The sequence below is a fragment of the Ovis aries genome, chromosome 15 (genome assembly GCF_016772045.2).
Source record: "Ovis aries strain OAR_USU_Benz2616 breed Rambouillet chromosome 15, ARS-UI_Ramb_v3.0, whole genome shotgun sequence".
In the NCBI taxonomy this organism is placed as follows: domain Eukaryota; kingdom Metazoa; phylum Chordata; class Mammalia; order Artiodactyla; family Bovidae; genus Ovis; species Ovis aries.
In genome coordinates this window covers 39,113,708-39,131,659 of record NC_056068.1, presented here as the reverse complement: position 1 = coordinate 39,131,659, position 17,952 = coordinate 39,113,708, and the positions used below count along the sequence as shown (strand labels likewise).

Below are 17,952 nucleotides of genomic sequence, written 5' to 3'. Positions count from 1 at the left end.
ACGCTAGCCTGGAAGCCAAGTGAAGAGAGATGTCAACAAGAGGGAGTGATTCACTGACTGCAAGAGCTATATGGGGAAGACATAGACTTGCCCGTCAGATGGAATAACATGGAGGAGAAGCTAAATGCATGCTTTTAGACCCAAGCACAGCCTTTCCAATAAGTAGTAGTTCCCACCTTGAAGGGGAATACAAGTGTGCAAAAAGGGTCATTTAAGATTGGGGGAAATAGGTCTGAGAAAGATGTAAAGATGATACCATGGGAGTCCAGCAGAAAGAGACAGTACTTCTGGCTTTTGTAGGGAGGATTGAGATCAGATTTATTCATGTCTTCATTCATTCATTCCACAGAAACGTTTTGGGTGCCATGGACAGGGAGGAAAGGAGAAAGTAGAGCTGTTATTTCAGTTTTGTGGACAATAAAAAAGAGTCTGGAGCTGGATGGTAGTGTTTGCACAACAGTGTGAATGTATGTAATGCCACTGAGCTGCACACTTAATAATGGTTAAGCTTGTAAATTTTGTTATGTTTTTTATCACCACTACCACATACACACACACACAGACACACACACACACACACAATTCTAAAGGAGAAAAAAACCCTCTTGGGCCCCACCATGACCTTGGTCTGGAACAAGATGTTGAAATGGAGGTCACTGCAGTATAGAAGGAGATAATGTGGCAAGAAGGGGAGGAAGAATGCTGAGAGAAGGGACTGGCCACCAGTCCTCTGTCTGGAGTGAGGGGTCCACTGGGGAGACCACACGAGCTGAGGCTGCAGACTCAGGCTGGGCCAGTTGTTGTAGGCCTGGCAGCCCGCCTGTGGAGTCCGGCTTGCCTTCTTAGGTTCTGGGAGCCTCTAAAGGTTTCTGCTCAGGGAAGTGGCATTCCAAAGGTGTGCATTTAGAAGATTAATCTCATTAATCCTTCCTGTTAAACCATTGCCTATTAAAAGCAGTGAGATTGAAGCATGCATTTCTAGGATGACAATTGTGGTCCAGCAGAATTTTAGATACCTGGGCATGTGTTTATGAATTGAGTGGGTTAACTTTTCCACCCATTTTACAAATATTTATTGAGAACTATCTAAATGCCCATAGTACTCTAGGCAGTGGGGATAAGGGATGGGGTGAATTTATCAGATCTCTTCTCTTGACAAGTGTACAGTCTAAGGAGACCCTGTTCCCGAATAAGAAGTATGCTGCATTGTACCCTGTGTTACCACAGATGTCTCACCAGAGTTCCCGGGAGCTGACAGGAGGGGTGCTTGGCCTGTCTGGGACACCGGGGTGGCTTCCAGGGAGAGACTGTCTGGTGGATTTGAAGGATGAGCAGTATTTTCTAGGCAGAGATGGCCAGCCTAGGAGGACAGTGAATCACAACTCACTGGGAGTTGTAAATTTAAAGAAAATGTAGAAATGTTCTCTTTTAAAGCTAAACTCTTATTTCATTGGCTTTTAGGTGGTGCTGTCTAACGTGCATGTTTTTGGACCCAAGCTTAACTTTTCAAATGTGGAATGCTAGGCCTTCATTGGTAAGTTTGTTTGATGCCTTCTTACCGAATTATGCTATCAAGGATTGGTATTTGGAATGAAGGGCAAGGTCGTTATCACTGGTACTGCTCTGTGAAGGGTACTGCACCTGTACTCTGGAGAAGCCCACAGCGTAGGTGGAAAAGATCTGCAGGAGAAGGGATCTCAATTTATGTTTCTGTGGTCGATTCAGAGAGAGAGGCCAGAGGGGAAGTATCCCAGGTGCAGAGGATAGATAAAGCTGGCCTCAGAGAGGCAGAGCTTGACTGTGTTCTGAATGATTGACAAGTCCAGCTGGGGGATGAAATATGCTTCTCTGGCTTGAGAAGGTGGGTATAAGATGGAAAGAAAGTGGACTCAGCAAAAGACCCACGAGAACAAAAATTTCATCCAAACGAGTGGTGAGTAAGAAGTTTGGCAGGATCTGCTGGTGGCTGATTACTCTAAACCAGGGTCAGCAAACTTTTTCTGTAAAGGATCAGATGGTAAATATTTTCGGCTTCCTAGGCCATATGGTCTCTATCATGGCTCCTCAACTCTGCCATTGTAGCGGGAAAGCAGCCATAGATAATATGTCTGTGATGGTGTGGCTGTGTTCCAATTATACTTTATTTACAGAAACAGATAGTGGACCGAATTTGGCCTGTGGGCTATAGTTTGCCCACCCCTTTTTAGACCCTGAATGCTAGGCTGAGGCACTTGGAGACAGCAAGAAGCCATTGAAGTTATTTGGAGCAAAGAAGTAAAATGGCTGAAGTAACATGTTAGGGGCATTCTGGACAAGAAGCATAGACTCTGTTCCAAGGCAGCAGCAGCAGTCCAGGCATGAAGTCACGTGGCTAACGACAGTTAAGATGGAGCAAAGGACCAAAAGAAGAGATAGTGCAAAGGGAGGAACGCAGGGCTTATGGTATTGTTAGACTTTAAAGACAGGAGCCAAAGAAGATGAATGTTTAAACGTGATAGTTCATAACCATTGACCAAAATGTGGCAGTTTGGGGTGGAGAAGGATAGTTGGTGCACCCAGTTTTAGGTATACTGAATTCGAGGTGGCAGTGGTTCATCCACAGGACGTGTCTAATACATCACTGCAGATACACGGTCAGCACCTGGGCTGGGAAGGGTGGGCCTGGAGATGTAGAAGAGAAGCATAGGATTAATACGCTCTCCCCGTGATGTGCCGAGGGCGGAGCCTTAGTGAGTGTGCATAACTCTGGGATGGAAAAAACAGAAACTGGAAGAGAACCAGATGCCGAGAGGGAGAGAGTCTCAGGAAGCAGAGAGGATGGGGCAGCAGAGACCAAGGAGAAAGGGACCTGAGGGAAGGCTGCTGTTAGTGATAAGGTGGTTACAGCTGGCCTTGAGAACATGCTGCGGGGAGGCAGAAGGGGGGAGGCAGCGAGGTTGCACAGGGTCCATCATAAACGAGGGATCAAGAATCAGAGATATTAGTAAAAAGAGACCAGTTATGGAGAGTTTGAGTGGTGAAAGAAAGGAGATACAAAGATTTCAGCATCTGAATGCCAAAATAAGCTTTTTAGCTTTGAGGCCAGCAAAGCATGCTGTGACCGGTCTCCTGTCCTCTGGAGCCAAGTGTGTTTGGGAGTTTGTGTGTACCTTGGGCTTGCGATTGTGTTCTTACGCTTTGTTTGAGGTGTGGCGTTCCGAGCTCTGCTACAACTTGCACCAGTGGAATCCAGTCCATGTCTGGACCCCTGCCACGAGACAAGATGCGATCTGTTGGGGAAATAGTTGCATTTGCCTGAATTGGAGGAGAAAATAGGATAGAGCAAGAAATGGAAATGAAACTCCTTACCGCAGAGTCTGCCCAAGTATGGGAATTTGAGACAGTTCCTCAAGTCACTCAACTAGATAGCAGTTTATGTTTTGAACACTTTGAGTGTATGTCCTTGGGTTTGAATTCCGAGTAGTTTTTGGCTCACTTTTCACAAATATATCAGGTAGAGATGGAGTCATTAAAGCAACAGGTGGAACAGGTTTGCAGCCTCTGTTTGGTGAAATCTCACTGAGTTCCAGGCACAGTGCTGAGTGCTCTGTAGGTATCATTTTAATTTCATCTTTGCAACAACCAGTGACAGAGGCATTAGTGTTTCCACTTCAGCAATAGGAAATCAAATCACAAGAGACTGAGTAACCTGCCTGAGGTTAGAAGGGATTTGAACCCAGAGTATCTGACCCCTGGTTTGCACTGCTTTCTGTTTCCCACCTAATTCCCACCTAAATCCGGAATTGCTCCTCTGTCTTATGTAGAAGGATTGGAGTCAGCATGAGCTCTTAAGGTTAAATACTTAGAGCTACAACGGGTGTTCCTGCTTCTTAGGAGTCTATTAAAAGGATGGCAGGAGTGTGGGACCCTTGGAAGAGACTAAGGCCAAACTTCAAACACTTACTTGACTGTTTCCCCAGCTGAAATGTCCCTTTAGGTGGAGAAGGCAGCACCCTTGGGCTTGGAAAGGAAATCTCACTAGAAGGCGTGACAGTCAGATTCCAGTCCTAGCTCTGCGGCAGTGATAATCTGCTTTTTGTTGAAATACTTGACTTTCTCTCTGCTCACCTCCAACTTCAGGTTCCAAGGGCAGAGTCCTGTTTTGTCTTGCTCTCCACCAGCATCCAGGCTGGTATCAGGTGTGTAGCATGTGCCCACTGGATTTTGTTGTTTTTAGTGAACCAGGCAGCCTGGGACAAGGTGCTTAACCTTTGGTGTGTCAGGCACTGAGGCACTGTGGTCATAGAGGAGACACCAGACAAGTTCTGTCCTCATGAGGCAGATGCATGAGCAGGACAGACAGAGTAGAGGGGGTGAGATCTAAGGTCAGACAGGCAGGATAAGCCTCTGAAGAAAGCGGTGATAATGCTCTTTGGGATGACTGCGAATACCTCCACACTGTTCTCTTTGCTAGGCTTGGTGCGGTTGCTGATACCAGCTAACTGCTCCCCGCCGCGAGAGCGCCCCCTGGGTGTCAGAGGGGCCTCCTGCCTCTGGCGGGGCTGAGCGCTCCGCTCTCGCGCCCCTCCTCTGCTCACTTTCTGTCTGCCCTGCTACCCCCTGGTTCCCTGCAGTTCTGTAGACCTGGCCTCCACAGCCTGCTGTGCCGGTTGTCTTTTTCTGTCTTTAGCTTAATAAGGTTTTGCTTGATCCCGTTCGGGTCAGCCCCAGTATTCCTCCCCGCCGAGCTCATCCACTGCTCACCTGTATCCTGAAATCGCCGGAAAATGCCCAGAGCCTCTCCAAACCCCCACCCAGCCCCCACCCCCGCTCCGAGCTATGGTCCGCGGGGACTTCCGGTCAGCCCTCTCCTGGTACCCTGTGCGTCTGTCTTCCTGCGGTGCCTGCCGTGGGTGTAACTTAAACCCCCTCAGGCGTGCCAGCTGCAGGAGTCATCCTGGCTTTGTCCTTTCCCTGCACTGTCATCTTCCACGTGTTACCTCATCTGGAAAAGCCCATCTTCTCCTTCATCCCTCCCTCCTTCCTTCTCCCTCCCCACCTCTTCACTTAGGACTCCTCCTTTGGATTGTTTCAATAGCCTCTCCATTGGCCTTCCTGGGGCCGCTTTTGTCTTCCTAATCGCACCCCCATCTCCTCACAGCATGAAGTTTCTAACTCACACATCTATCGAGGCTTTCTTCTGCTGAAAGCTCTCTCTAGGGGCAAGACCTCCCTGGTGGTCCCGTGGTTAAGGCTCCAGGCTTCCAATGCAAAGGGTTCAAACTCCTGATTAGGGAACTAAGATCGTGGCCAAAAAACCCCCAAACTCTCCAGGGGCTCCTCATTGCTTGTAGAAGAGAACCCCAGCCCCCTCAGCAGGTCTGTAGTCTTTTCATAACTGGCCTTCAGCCACCTTCCCCATTTCACTCTTTCCATAGCCCATATTTCTAACCTCAGCCTAGCTTCTCAACGCCGTCACCCCTTGGTGCCTTGGCCTGAGCTGGGCTCTTTCCCTGGAATGACCCTTCCCCTGCTTCCCATTTCAGTAACTCAGCTCAGGTTTCTGCTCTTCTGGACACCTTCCCCCAACCCTGCCCTGGACATGACCTTCCTCCTGGCTCCCAGAACACCCTGCATTGCTCTTTCTCCCAAAGCACTTATTGATGTAACTGTTGATTTACTATCTGTTACACTCAGAAAACTGAGCTCCTTAAGGGTGGAGACCACACACACACACACACACACGTGCACACACACCCACAAAATCTCTGGGTTCTTGGTGCCAGCACAGAACACCTGGCTCAGGAAGTCTTTGTTGAAAGAGTGAGGATAGCAGAGTCTGTTTGTGCAGCCAAACAGCACATTTATAACATGATCAGATGTATTTGAAATTGGAGTTTCATTGGTTATTGAGTTGGGTGGGGCCCCCCTGCTTCTCAGTTTTGATGGCAGGATAGGTTGGTGTGGGCTGGGGTTTGTGGTTGCCTATTGCATCTCCCCACCTGTGGAGGCTTTGGGAACATAACTTCTCTATATTTTTTGCCCCTGACTTTTGTATTTTTAACTCCTGTTGTTGATGGGCTAGGAAAGCAATTCAAAATGAAAAATAGTCCATCACGGAATGCTGAAGAATGAGGTCCACCCAGCTTTCTGGACAGATCCCAAATTTCCTAAATTAGCCAAAGTAATGACTCTTGCTAACCACTGACAGCTTTTCCCTTGTGCAGTCCAGCGGAGAGTGCTTTTCTGGCTGGGGGATGAGGAAGGCCAGTGGTCCTTTCTAGAGGGGCCCAATGGCATCTTTATCTTCATTTGGAACCTTGTAAAGTCCTCAGTGAATACTGTGTGTGTGTGCACACGTGCACACTCAGTCACTTAGCCGTGTCCAACTCTTTGCAACCCCATGGACTGTGGCCCACCAGGCTCCTCCGTCCATTGGATTTCCCAGGCAAGAACACTGGAGGGGGCTGCCATTTCCTTTTCCAGGGGATCTTGCCAACCCAGGGATTGAACTCGCGGCTCCTGCTGCATCTCCGCATTGCAGGTGAATTCTTTACCACTGAGCCACCAGGGACCTTGCCCAGTGAATACTGAGGACTAGCTAACAGGAAGCAGCTATGAGCCCAGGGATGCCAGGGCCACGTCTGTGTGCCCCCACCCTGGGAGCTCCTGCAGTACACCCCAGTGCGAGCTGCTACATTCTCATGTTCTCCTTTGGGGCTTTCAACTTCATGTTCTTGCCTCTCCTTCAACTCTAGTTCTGCCACAGAACCAGGAAATTATGCCGAGAATGCAGTTTCTCCTTGGGAGCTTAAAGTAATCCGGGAAGGCTTCCTTGAAGAAGCAGTCCTCCTCCGCTCAGAGGTGTCCTGCCAACCAGAGTGCTCCAGCAGGCGCTTGGGCTGCTTTCCTGTCCTGGAAACACTGATGCTGCTGCTGCTTTCCCTTGCCCTTTCAGGGACTTCCCAGAAGCTGTTCCCTCAGCATGGAATGCTTTCCTTCTGCCCTGCCTGGTTCATGCCCATTCACCCGTCTGATATCAGCTGATTCATTTCTTCCTAGGAAACCTTCCCTGCCCTCCTCGATAAGGAACCTGGGTCTTATCATCACCATTACTGTGATCCCTTTATGCTGCTCATTGATTGCTCACCACAGGGCAGGCACTGTCAAAGTGCCGGGTGGGTAACCACTTAGTATTAGAGCCTCAGTAGTGTGTGCTGAGGTCAGGGTTAGCATTATTATTGCAGATACCTTTCAGAGGACCAGAGGTCCAGATCAGTTGGAGGCATGAGAGCAGGGTCTGCACCCAGGAGCCTGACTGGGTCTTCGCTCCCGCCCATTCTTCTCCAGGTGTTCGGCAGCCCATCCTCCTACTCATTCTCAGCCCTCATCCCACAGACCATTTCACATGTATGTGTTTGGTTATAGATGAATAAAAGTTGTGTTCACTCACTGGGCAGCCTGTTAAGCCTTGACTTCTAGACAGGAGCTCAGCACAGAGTTGACCAATAGCCTGCCTGCTCAGGTAGCCACTCACCTGCTGGATCTCCTTGCCCTTTGCATCCCAAGAGTCTGGGCTATGAACATGAACTCCCTGGGGGTCCTCACAGTTTAGCCTGCACTGTCCCCTCCCGTTTCCATGCCCTAGTCAGTGGTGCTAAAGACGCATCTGTTCCTGGCAGGGTCTGTCCCTTCATCTTTCTTCCACCTTGTGAACCCACCCTCATCCTTGTATAAGAGAGTGAACCCCCTTCTTCCCCTAGGACAGAGCCCTCGCCCTTCCTTTGCTCCTCTGGACCTACCTGCGCACGCTTGGGATGGCGCTGACCACCACGGGCCACCCTGACCTGTGTGCCTGCCTCCTCGCCCTTCTGCAGCCACTTGGGACCATCCCTGGTGTGGCCTCTGTGGCAGGTAGCATCTTGTACAGTCAGGACTGAGGGGGCCACAGAGGGGATAAGAGGACAGGAGTTACTGCCCTACAAGCAGCTGATTCCAAGTGTGATTCCAAGTGTGATTCCAAGTGATCACACGTGATTCCAAGTGTGTGTGGGTGCCTATGCTGGTGACTATGTATGTGTGTGTGTTTCTTGCTTGATGCTTTTGCTTGCATAATTTATCCTTATGCACATTAGAGACCATGCCTCCCTGTCTCAGGGGTCTGATGTGGGGCTCGGAATAACAGATACAACAGAGCTGTCGGCTGAATAGATTTTCTCCTCCTCCGTTTAGCCGAAGTCACCTCCCCTTTTCCCCATCCCCACTCTGATACCCCTGCGACTATTTCATGGGGTTGTTAGGACTATCAGGACCCCCTTCCCAGACCCCACTCAGGCGACAGAGATGTGAAAGCCCCACCTAGACCCCAGCAGGCTAGCAGGGCGCCAGGCTACTCTGCATTGGCTTACAGCAGGGAAGGCTGGTCTCCCGGGGCATCTCACCAGGCCTCCAGGGCCCTCCAGGAGCAGGCTGGCTGAGCTCCAAGTGTCTCATGCTGGTTTTGAGTGGGAAACATAAAAATTAAAAATGGCTTCTGACCAAGTTGGGAAAGTGGGCATGGGTGGGGTGGGGACGAGGAGCAGGAGGACTTGGCTGCGGCTTCCAGACGTGCTGGCAACAAAGAGAAGTCAGCTCACAGGGAAATGGCTCTGGGACACTCAGGATGCTGGTATGAGGCAGACGTGCCTCGCAGTGTTGACTGCCTGTTAGTGGTGGGGACCCGTGCTCTTTAAACCTCAGTTTTCTCACCTGTAAAATGGGACAATGACCATACTAATCACCTCTGTGAGGTTCTTGTGAGAGTGAGATGAAAACATGCTTAGCACGGTACACAGTGTGTAGAAAATGCTGAATATGTTATTATTTTAATGTTGTTTTTAAAAAGTAGTGTTGTCAATAGCTTCGGACAACATACGAAGTCTAAAATGCACCATTAAAAGTTGTGAGGAGTAAATGAGGTGGTAGTGTAGGAAAAGCACTTTGTGAATTGCAAACTGTGTGCAGATATTATTATTAGCATGTTATTATTATTATTGGATGTTACTATTAACACAAATATCTCTTTTATCGTTTGGACTTGGGAAAAAATGGCTGAGCACAACTTTATGATGTGGACTCTGAATTCTTTGTTGTTTTTGTTTATTTTTTTTTGTTTTGGAGGGAGATTTGTCAGACAGGCTTTCACTGGAATCTTGCCCAGAGGCTGTGTGACCTACATTGGTGATGCCAGGTGCCAAATGTCTGCATAGCACCTGGCACAGAGGAGCGATTCTGTGGTTGCTCATCTTATTTTAAATCTTTATGATAAGCGTTTAATACGTAGTGGTATAGTTAAGTTTTTGTAAAGTTCATTGACAGTAAATTGTGGGCATTTGCTTTAGGACAAATTTCTGAGAAGTTGCTTGAGAAATACGCACTCTTTGAGATTTGTACCCAATATAGCTGAAGAAATGGAAGCAATTTATTCAGCATTAGATGTAGACAGCTACCATTGTTTTCTCAAGTATGTTAAGAATATTTTCTTAACATCAACAGGTTTGCCTCGCTGGTGTTTATCTCCATCCCATACCATTTCACTGCCTCGACCCATCCTTCCAAAAATAAAATTGATCAAAAATCAAACATGTAGACAGAGGTTGAAAATTTTCTACTCACTGGCTGCTTTTGGCCTACAGATGTATTTTGTTAAGCGCTCGGAGAAGGCAATGGCATCCCACTCTAGTACTCTTGCCTGGAGAATCCCATGGATGGAGGAGCCTGGTAGGCTGTAGTCCATGGGGTCACAAAGAGTCAGAAACTTACTGAGCGACTTCACTTTCACTTTTCACTTTCATGCACTGGAGAAGGAAATGGCAACCCACTCCAGTGTTCTTGCCTGAAGAATCCCAGGAATGGTGGAGCCTGGTGGGCTGCCATCTGTGGGGTCGCACAGTCGAACACGACTGAAGCAATTCAGCAGCACAATGTTTTAAATTAGTGGGTAACATTTAAATGTGGGTAGCATTTAAAAATTGAGAGATGTTATCTAGAAATCTGGATTTCTAGATCTTCGTGAAAATCCGAAGATCTGGCAGCACTGGGTCCATCTACTAGCCTCATGGCGTCGATGAAGATGGGCATCCCTCTTAGAAGGACCTGTTTCTCCAGCTGCCCAGCCCCTCCCAGCCCTTGCTCCTGTACATGGCCTGTAGGTAACTGAATCTGTAGTCTGCGCTAAATGTAACCAACACCTCTTAGACACAGTGCATCAACTGAGACTTCTTTTCACCCGCAACTTTGACCATAGAGAGGAAGATTGTTTCACTTGCTAAGCTGTCATTTTTGTGATGAGCCAAGTAGCTTCAGTGTTTTATTTAGACTCTTTCGGGTTTAGTACAGTCACCTCTCTCCTCCTGTGGGTTTCTGTCCTTGATAACTTTTGAGAAGTCTTTAGCAAGATTTACAAGTCAATGTAAAATGTTAGCTAAGGCCAGATATAAATTTTGATTGCTTCTATTTATGGGAGGTTCAACACAAGTTACCTGCTTTAATTTAGTAACTTATGATGTTGCAAATTTGAACAATTAAAGATACTTAGTCCTTTTTGTTGGTCATCTCGTTGTTCATTTGCTCAGTCATGTCCAACTCTTTGCAATCCCATGGATGGCAGCATGCCAGGTTTCTCTGTCCTTCACTATTTCCTGGAGTTTTCTCAAACTCATGTCCATTGAGTCGGTGATGCCATCCAAATCTCATTCTCTGTCATCCCCTTCTCCTCCTGCTTTCAGTCTTTCCCAGCATCAGGGTCTTTTCCAATGAGTCAGCTCTTTGCCTCAAGTGGCCAAAGTATTGGATCTTCAGCTTCAGCCTTTCCAATGAATATTCAGGGTTGATTTCTCTTAGGATTGACTGGTTTGATCTCCTTGCAGTTCAAGGGACTCTTAAGAGTCTTCTCCAACACCATAGTTTGAAGGCATCAATTCTTTGGCAGTCAGCCTTCTTTATGGTCCAATTTACATCTGTACACAACTACTGGAAAAACCATAGCTTTGATTATATGGACCTTTGTTGGCAAAGTAATGTCTATGCTTTTTAATATGTGGCCTAGGTTTGTCATAACTTTTCTTCCAAGGAGCAAGCATTTTTTAATTTCATGGCTGCAGTCACTGTCTGCAATGATTTTGGAGCCCAAGAAATTAAAGTCTGTCACTGTTTCCATCGCTTCCTCATTTATTTGTGATGAATTGATGGGACCAGATGCCATGGTCTTTGTTTTTTGAATGTTGAGTTCATCTCATTGAAATAGTTGTAATTTAGCAGAATCCTTATTGAAAGAGGTGAGAAGCTGGGGATTCTTAGTCGTGGAAATCATCCTTATCCATCAGTTTTTCTCAGGCAGGCCCTCACCCTCTTCCAGCTGGTGAGCACACACAGGTCTGGGGGCCACATGCAGGAAGAGGGTGCTGGGCCTCACAGTGTTTACTTAATGGGAGTCCTTGCAAGCAATGTTAAAAGTATTATTATTCTATGAGCATCAACATTGTTTGGATTTTGTTATCATGAGAAAGCATACACTTGTAAGAAATTTGGACAACCCTGAAGTGTACAACATACAGGAAGAAAGTCTTCTGTGACACCTGCCCTCCCCACCTTCCCCCCAGGATTGGCACTCTTGAGGCTTTGTTGGTCGATAGTCCTGGACTTCTTCATTTGCTTGTATCCCCTTAACCCATTTGTATCCCCTTAACCCCTTTGTATCCCCTTGTATTCCCTTTGCCCTCATGCCCAACATACATGGTTTTACTTTTGTAGAAATGGACTCTCTCTATGCCTACAGTTTTCCTTTTTTTTTTTTTTTAGCCAACTCTCAATTATTATGGTTTTCTTTTCAAGTTGACATGTACAGATAAATGTGCCTTATGATGTATAACAGTTGTAATCCATGGTATGGGTACCTTTGAAACTTATCCAATCATCCTTGTATTGGTAGACACTCGGTTTGTTGCTGATTTCTTACCATTACAATCACTGCTGATGTGGAAATCGTTACACCCACCTGTGAACTTCTGCATGAGATTTTCTTGCACATAGACTCCTGAGAGTAGGACATTTGGCTTAAATAATTTGCCATTTACAAACTGAATCAATATTGTCTGATTGCCCTCCAAAAAAGCTGTACTAATTCACAGAGCTTTCAAGAGTATCCAATTATGGCTCCAGTAATCCAGTTTTCACTTCACCATGCGTGAGAAAAGTAAACTTTAAAAACTCACAAATATTGCCATGAAAATCACACATTTGTCGTAGAAAAGCATTCAAAATATACATCTATAGACTTAATTAAATGATTTACATACCTTGATTTTGGTGACAGTTATCATCCTACAGTCCTCCAACTGTTGTTATCAGTTTAATTATTAAATACTTATGTGAGGATTTTAGTTTTCCCAGGGAGCCTTTGGGAGAATAAGTCACGTCTTCCTTTTCCGCTGCTCTACTAGGCCTGGCTTGTCTTTTCTATTAGGGTCTGAGCCCTCAGGGCAAAGGTCAGGTCAGCATTTAAACAGGAGTGCCAGGCTTTGGCATGGGGAGATGGCAGGTGATGTCTTGAGGTATCCAAGGTGTTCCAGCATCCTCTCCTGACATATAAAGCCATTTCACATGGACAGGTCCTTCCCACCTGTATTTTCTCATGGTGTCTGCATGACCTCCCTGTGAAGCAGACACTCCCCTCACCCCTCGTTTACATCTGGAGCCACTTAGGCTCAAAGGTTTGACTTAGTGAGTGTCACACAGCCACTGAGAGTCAATATCTTGGGCCAGGTCTTCTGACTCCAACTATGATTGGAGCCTGTGAGGCTGATAGGCAGCTTTTTGCCTGTAGGACACCATGGAAGTTTCCTTTACTGAGCTGGGGGTGGAGACAAGAAAGGGAAGTGACATTCCCCAACTTACTGTGGTCACTTTTGGGCATGTGAAATTTTAATTTCCATCTTCTCCGGAGGCTTCCTCTCTACCTGTCTGACCTGTTGTCTGGCACTTGCTAACAGGTTACCCTGTATTGGCCAAAGTTCCTTAGCCGTAACCTCAGTTGTGAGCCTGAAGGTAAATTTGATGAAAGTATTAGTTGCTCAGTCATGTCCAACCCTTTGTGACCCCATGAACTGTAGTGACCCTGTGGACTGTAGCACGCCAGGCTTATCTGTCCGTGGAATTCTTCAGTCAAGAATACCGGTGTGGGTCACCATTTCCTCCTGCAGGGTATCTACCTAACCTAGGGATCAAACCCTCCAGATTCTTTACCGTCTGAACCACCAGGGAAGCCCCCCGCATATCCTTCCAGGATGCTGTCAGCTGCATGAGATCCATGTAAGGTCATCTGGTCTAGTGGAAACAGGGATCTGGAGTTGGTTCAAATCCTGGCCCCATTACTTTTATTACTAGCAGTGAGAACCTTTGACTGCTGATCTTACCTCTCTGAGCCTCTTCTGCAAGATAGGGAAAATGATTTTCATAAGGACATTTCGAGAAATACATGAATTAAGATTTGAAATGTACCTCTAAGATGTTCAACACTTTATAAATGTGAGTCCTGTCTCAAATTTTCCTGCTATAGAAAGAAGGTTTTTCTCTGGAGATGCTCCATACTGGTAGCTGCTAGCTGGGGATCCTGCAGCCAGGACAAGGCCACCACATGAGCCCCAAAATGAATCTTGAAGAGTGTGTACCCTCAGAAGCTCACTATTTGGTAGGGGAGCTCAGTGAGCAGAGATGGTATATTTGTGCAGTGACAAGAATCAATTATCAGAGGAAAGAGTAATTAAACTCCAGGTGGAAGAGGGTGGAAGGGGGTCAAAGAAGTCATCAAGCAACTGGGGTACTGAAGGTTTTATAGGAGTTATAGGCAATTTTATTCATTAGTAATGAAGTTGCATTTTTAAATGTATATATGTTAACTTCTTTTGACTCTTACTAATACACTGAAATATTCAAATCCATCCACTCTCTTTTCCATTTCTTTCCTTTCTCCTCCCATTCTCCCTCTCCTTCCTACCATACGTTAAGGTCTTCAGTTCAGTTCAGTCCCACAGTTGTGTCTGACTCTTTGCGACCCCATGAATCGCAGCACGCCAGGCCTCCCTGTCCATCACCAACTCCCGGAGTTTACCCAAACTCATGTCCATCAAGTCGGTGATGCCATCCAGCCATCTCATCCTCTGTCGTCCCCTTCTTCTCCTGCCCCCAATCCCTTCCAGCATCAGAGTCTTTTCCAATGAGTCAACTCATTGGAGTTTCAGCTTTAGCATCATTCCTTCCAAAGAAATCCCAGGGTTGATCTCCTTCAGAATGGACTGGTTGGATCTCCTTGCGGTCCAAGGGACTCTCAAGAGTCTTCTCTAACACCACAGCTCCGGACAATTAAGGACCTCAGCTGCTAACAATTTCTTAACAGGTTTTTGTATGCTTTAGTAGATCCTCAGAGATGCCATTTGGTAGATGCCATTTTACTCTAAGTTTTTTTTTTCCCTGTGAAGTTTTTATAAGAGTTTGGCGTAGTTTTTTTTTTTTCCCCCATTCCTTTTTTCTATACTATGAGCAAATTCTTTTGCTTTCTCAGCAGTGAACAAACTACCAGTTATTCGATATGTTCTGCATCACACCTGTATACTGGGGCTCGTGCCGTCCCATCTAGTAGCCAGAACAACACAGTGAAACGAGAGCTGTTGGATCTTTTTCATAGATGAGGAAACCGAGGCTTAGAGAGGTTAATATACTGACATCTGACAAGCATGAAGCCGTATTTCTGCTCTGGAGTCCTTTTCCCATCGTTCTCTGCTGCCTGGCCCTGGGTCTTGCCCTGCCTTTGTGCTGCTGGTTTTGTAACCCACCTGATGTGGTGCCAAGTCTCTTCACACAGCGTCCTACCTATTACCGGACTCTCCAAATCACGCAACAGCAATAATTGACAAAAACCACAATTTCCCATTCCTCTCGCTTTTATTTCTGAGCTGCTTATAAGCAGCTAGGTTTGACTTAAACTTTCTCTCTTGCTCTGTCTCTTCCACTTAAGGAATGATAACAGGGTACATGCAGGGCCCAGCCTGCACGTCTGAGGATGAGGCTCCAGCTTTGTCCTGCTGGGGACTCCCCGGTAACTGTGGGAACCCTTCATCCTCTCTCTACAGCCGTATTTCCCCCGCGTGATCCAGGGTGCAGGTGCTCCCCAGCTATCCTGCCCGCTGCCGTAGGAACTCCTGTGATGGAGTGGGCCTGCGGAATGTGCCAGAAGGGACCCAGGTCTCGGTTTCAGAAAGCCCTGAGTGTGAATCTGCCCAGCTATGTGACCTTGGGCAGACCCCTCTGACTCTCGGTTGTCTGCATCTGTAAAGGAATGCAAGTAGGACTCACTTCCAGGCTCACTGTCTGGATGATGGGAGTCCATGGGAAAGAGGGCATTTTCTTCCCTCTGGTTCCGCCTCCCAAGTGCTTTGACTGGGGACTTGGCAGTGTTTCTGCAGCGGAAACCCAAAACACCTTCCCTAGGTGCAGTGCTTATCACACCTCCAGCACCCTGAGATTCTCACCTCCCGGATTTCTTGAAGCTCATTTGTGTGGCTGAGAAACTCCTCAAAGGAAGGGAACAGCCCATTGAGCTCTGCTGCTGTTTCCGTGGCGGCGCCTTCCTTTCTTGCCCGTCTGCCCTGCAGACAGCAGCTGCAGCGTGAGTCAGTTGCCTGTATGTATTATCATTTCTTTTGCATCTCTCTGCAGAGAGGAGGATGCCGTTCAGCTAGCTAGTGTTCGCTGTGCCCAGGCTTCAGGTGAGAGGTGGGACCGGCTCATAGACGCTGCCCTCGAGCTCCCAGGGGAGAGGTGCAGAGAGTATGACACACGAGCTGTGCTGTCACCTAGGCATGTCCTAGGGTGCTGTGGGAGAAGAGGACCCAGTGGCCTCTCCTGGGCACCCAGCAGACAAGAGCAGATCTTCAGAAGTGAGGACGAGTCCACACTGCACAAGTCCAGACAGAGCCCTAGGGGAGGCGACACTGGGTGTCTGTCTGGAGCCAGAGCCAAGGGGTGGAGGACCTGAGTGGCCATGTCCTGCTAGTCATCTGCACACTGATGACCTTTCGGGACCTTTCCCCCGAGCCCAAAACCCACACACTCACTGCCCACGCAGCATCCACCCTTTGACGTGTGATGGGCACCCCAGAAGCAATAGAACTAATCAGAAGTCTTAGACAGAAACCTAACCCGGCTCCTCCCCAGGCTCCCCCATGTTATGTGGCGCCACCATTTACCTGGTTACTCAGGCCCCACACGTGGGTGTCATCTTTTGACTCTGCTCCTTCCCTCACCCTTCACTTTGTCTGCAGTCTTGCCAGCTGTTCCATCACAGTATATCTTGAAAACCGCCACACCTCCCAACCCGAGTCCAGAGGGCTCCCATCTCCCAGCTGGTCTCCCAGCTTCTACTCTGCCCCCACTGCCACCAGCCTTTCACACAATCAGGCAGAATGACCTTTTAAAAAGTAAATAATAGTGTGTCACTTCCTTGCTCAAAACACCCCATGGCTTCTTAGCATCTTGAAATAGAATCTGAACTCCCTGCCCTGTCCTGCCTGCCCCTCCTACTTCCCTGGTTTTATCTCTTAGCACTCAGCCTTGCTCACTCCATTCCAGCCCCTATCCCTTCTTTCTGTCCTTCTTTCTTGCCTCAAGGCCCTTGCACTTGGCTCTCCTCTGCCTGGATTACCCCCAGCGTTGCATGGTCTTTCCTCTGTTTAAAAGGCCCTGTCCTGTCCTACCCTTTACACCATCATTTTTTTTTTTTCTCTTACTCTGCTTTCTTCTTCTTCAGTAGCACTGGCTTTACATTATATATTTATCTGTCTTCTTTATCATTTGTCTTATACCTTTGGGCTTCCCAGGTGGCACAGTGGTTAAAAAAAAAAAAAATCCACCTGCCAATGTAGGAGATGCAGGTTTGATCCCTAGGTTGGGAAGATCCCTTGGAGTAGGAAATGGCAACTGACTCCAGTATTCTTGCCTGGAGAATTCCATGGACAGAGGAGCCTGACAGGTTACAGTCCATGGGGTCGCAAAGAGTTGAACCTGACTGAGCATGTGCACACACACACACGCACACACACGCACGCAGAAATGTAAATCCATGAGGATGAGCCCTTGTCTTATCTCTCTCGTTCACCACCCTATCTCCAGGCCCTAAAACAGAGCCTGGCACACAGTAGGTGATCATCACACGTTAGGTCGGTAATCCAAAAAAATGAATGAATGAACAAATGCAAGTTAAGACTTTTGTGTTTATTCCGTGGGCAGTGTGAATCTAGTAGACATCTTTCAGGAGGTGAGTGACGTGGTCAGCGCTTTTATTTAGAAAGCCAGCTGGTGGCAGTGTGGAGGCTGGACTGGAGGAGGCAGCAGAACTAGCTAGAGGCAGTTAAAATGGTCCAGGAAATTGATGCTGAGGCCTACGTAGCGCTGTGGAGAGGGAAAGAGGGGACCGATGACAGGTGGTGAAGACCTTTGAGTATCTTTGGTTCTTACCAGAATAACTTGGTATAGCAATCCTTTTAAAAGACAAACAGGAGGGGACTAGCTGGCCTGGGCGGGAGGCTAGTGACACTCCATAAAGTTTTCCTCCCTAGGTAGATGTCCCAGGTGCACGTCCCTGGCCGTGCAGTTATCTCTTGGAGGAGAGACTCTGCTGCTCCAAACTCCCTGTTGAGTCTTTCACTAAGAAAGTTGTCAGTAAGTCAGTGATGGTGTCAGTAAGACTGATACTTCTTTCTGCTGACGGGTTGATGTTACACATTATGAGCCACAATAAGTGGTTGATTCTTTCTTGCAATGGGTACATGTCTTTATATTTAACTCCAAAGGAGACTCACACTAACAAATTCTCTGTTTCATTAAGAATTCCTAGGCTCTGCTCAAGTTCCAGGTGGGGGTTATTGGTAACTTAGGGGCTCA

General features: G+C 47.4%; 1 protein-coding gene across 10 annotated transcripts in view; it reads left to right on the top strand.

Annotated features, from left to right (window-relative positions):
• BMAL1 (basic helix-loop-helix ARNT like 1) overlaps positions 1-17,952 on the top strand; it is a 110,176-nt gene that overhangs the window by 31,688 nt on the left and 60,536 nt on the right. For 8 of the 10 annotated variants that reach the window (XM_027978985.3, XM_027978984.3, XM_042232602.2 and 5 more), the window contains one exon: positions 1,462-1,534. The exons of the other annotated variants lie outside the window; for them this stretch is intronic. The gene's annotated coding sequence lies outside the window, so the exon portion shown is untranslated. The remainder of the gene's footprint in view (positions 1-1,461; positions 1,535-17,952) is intronic. 10 annotated transcript variants of the gene reach the window in all.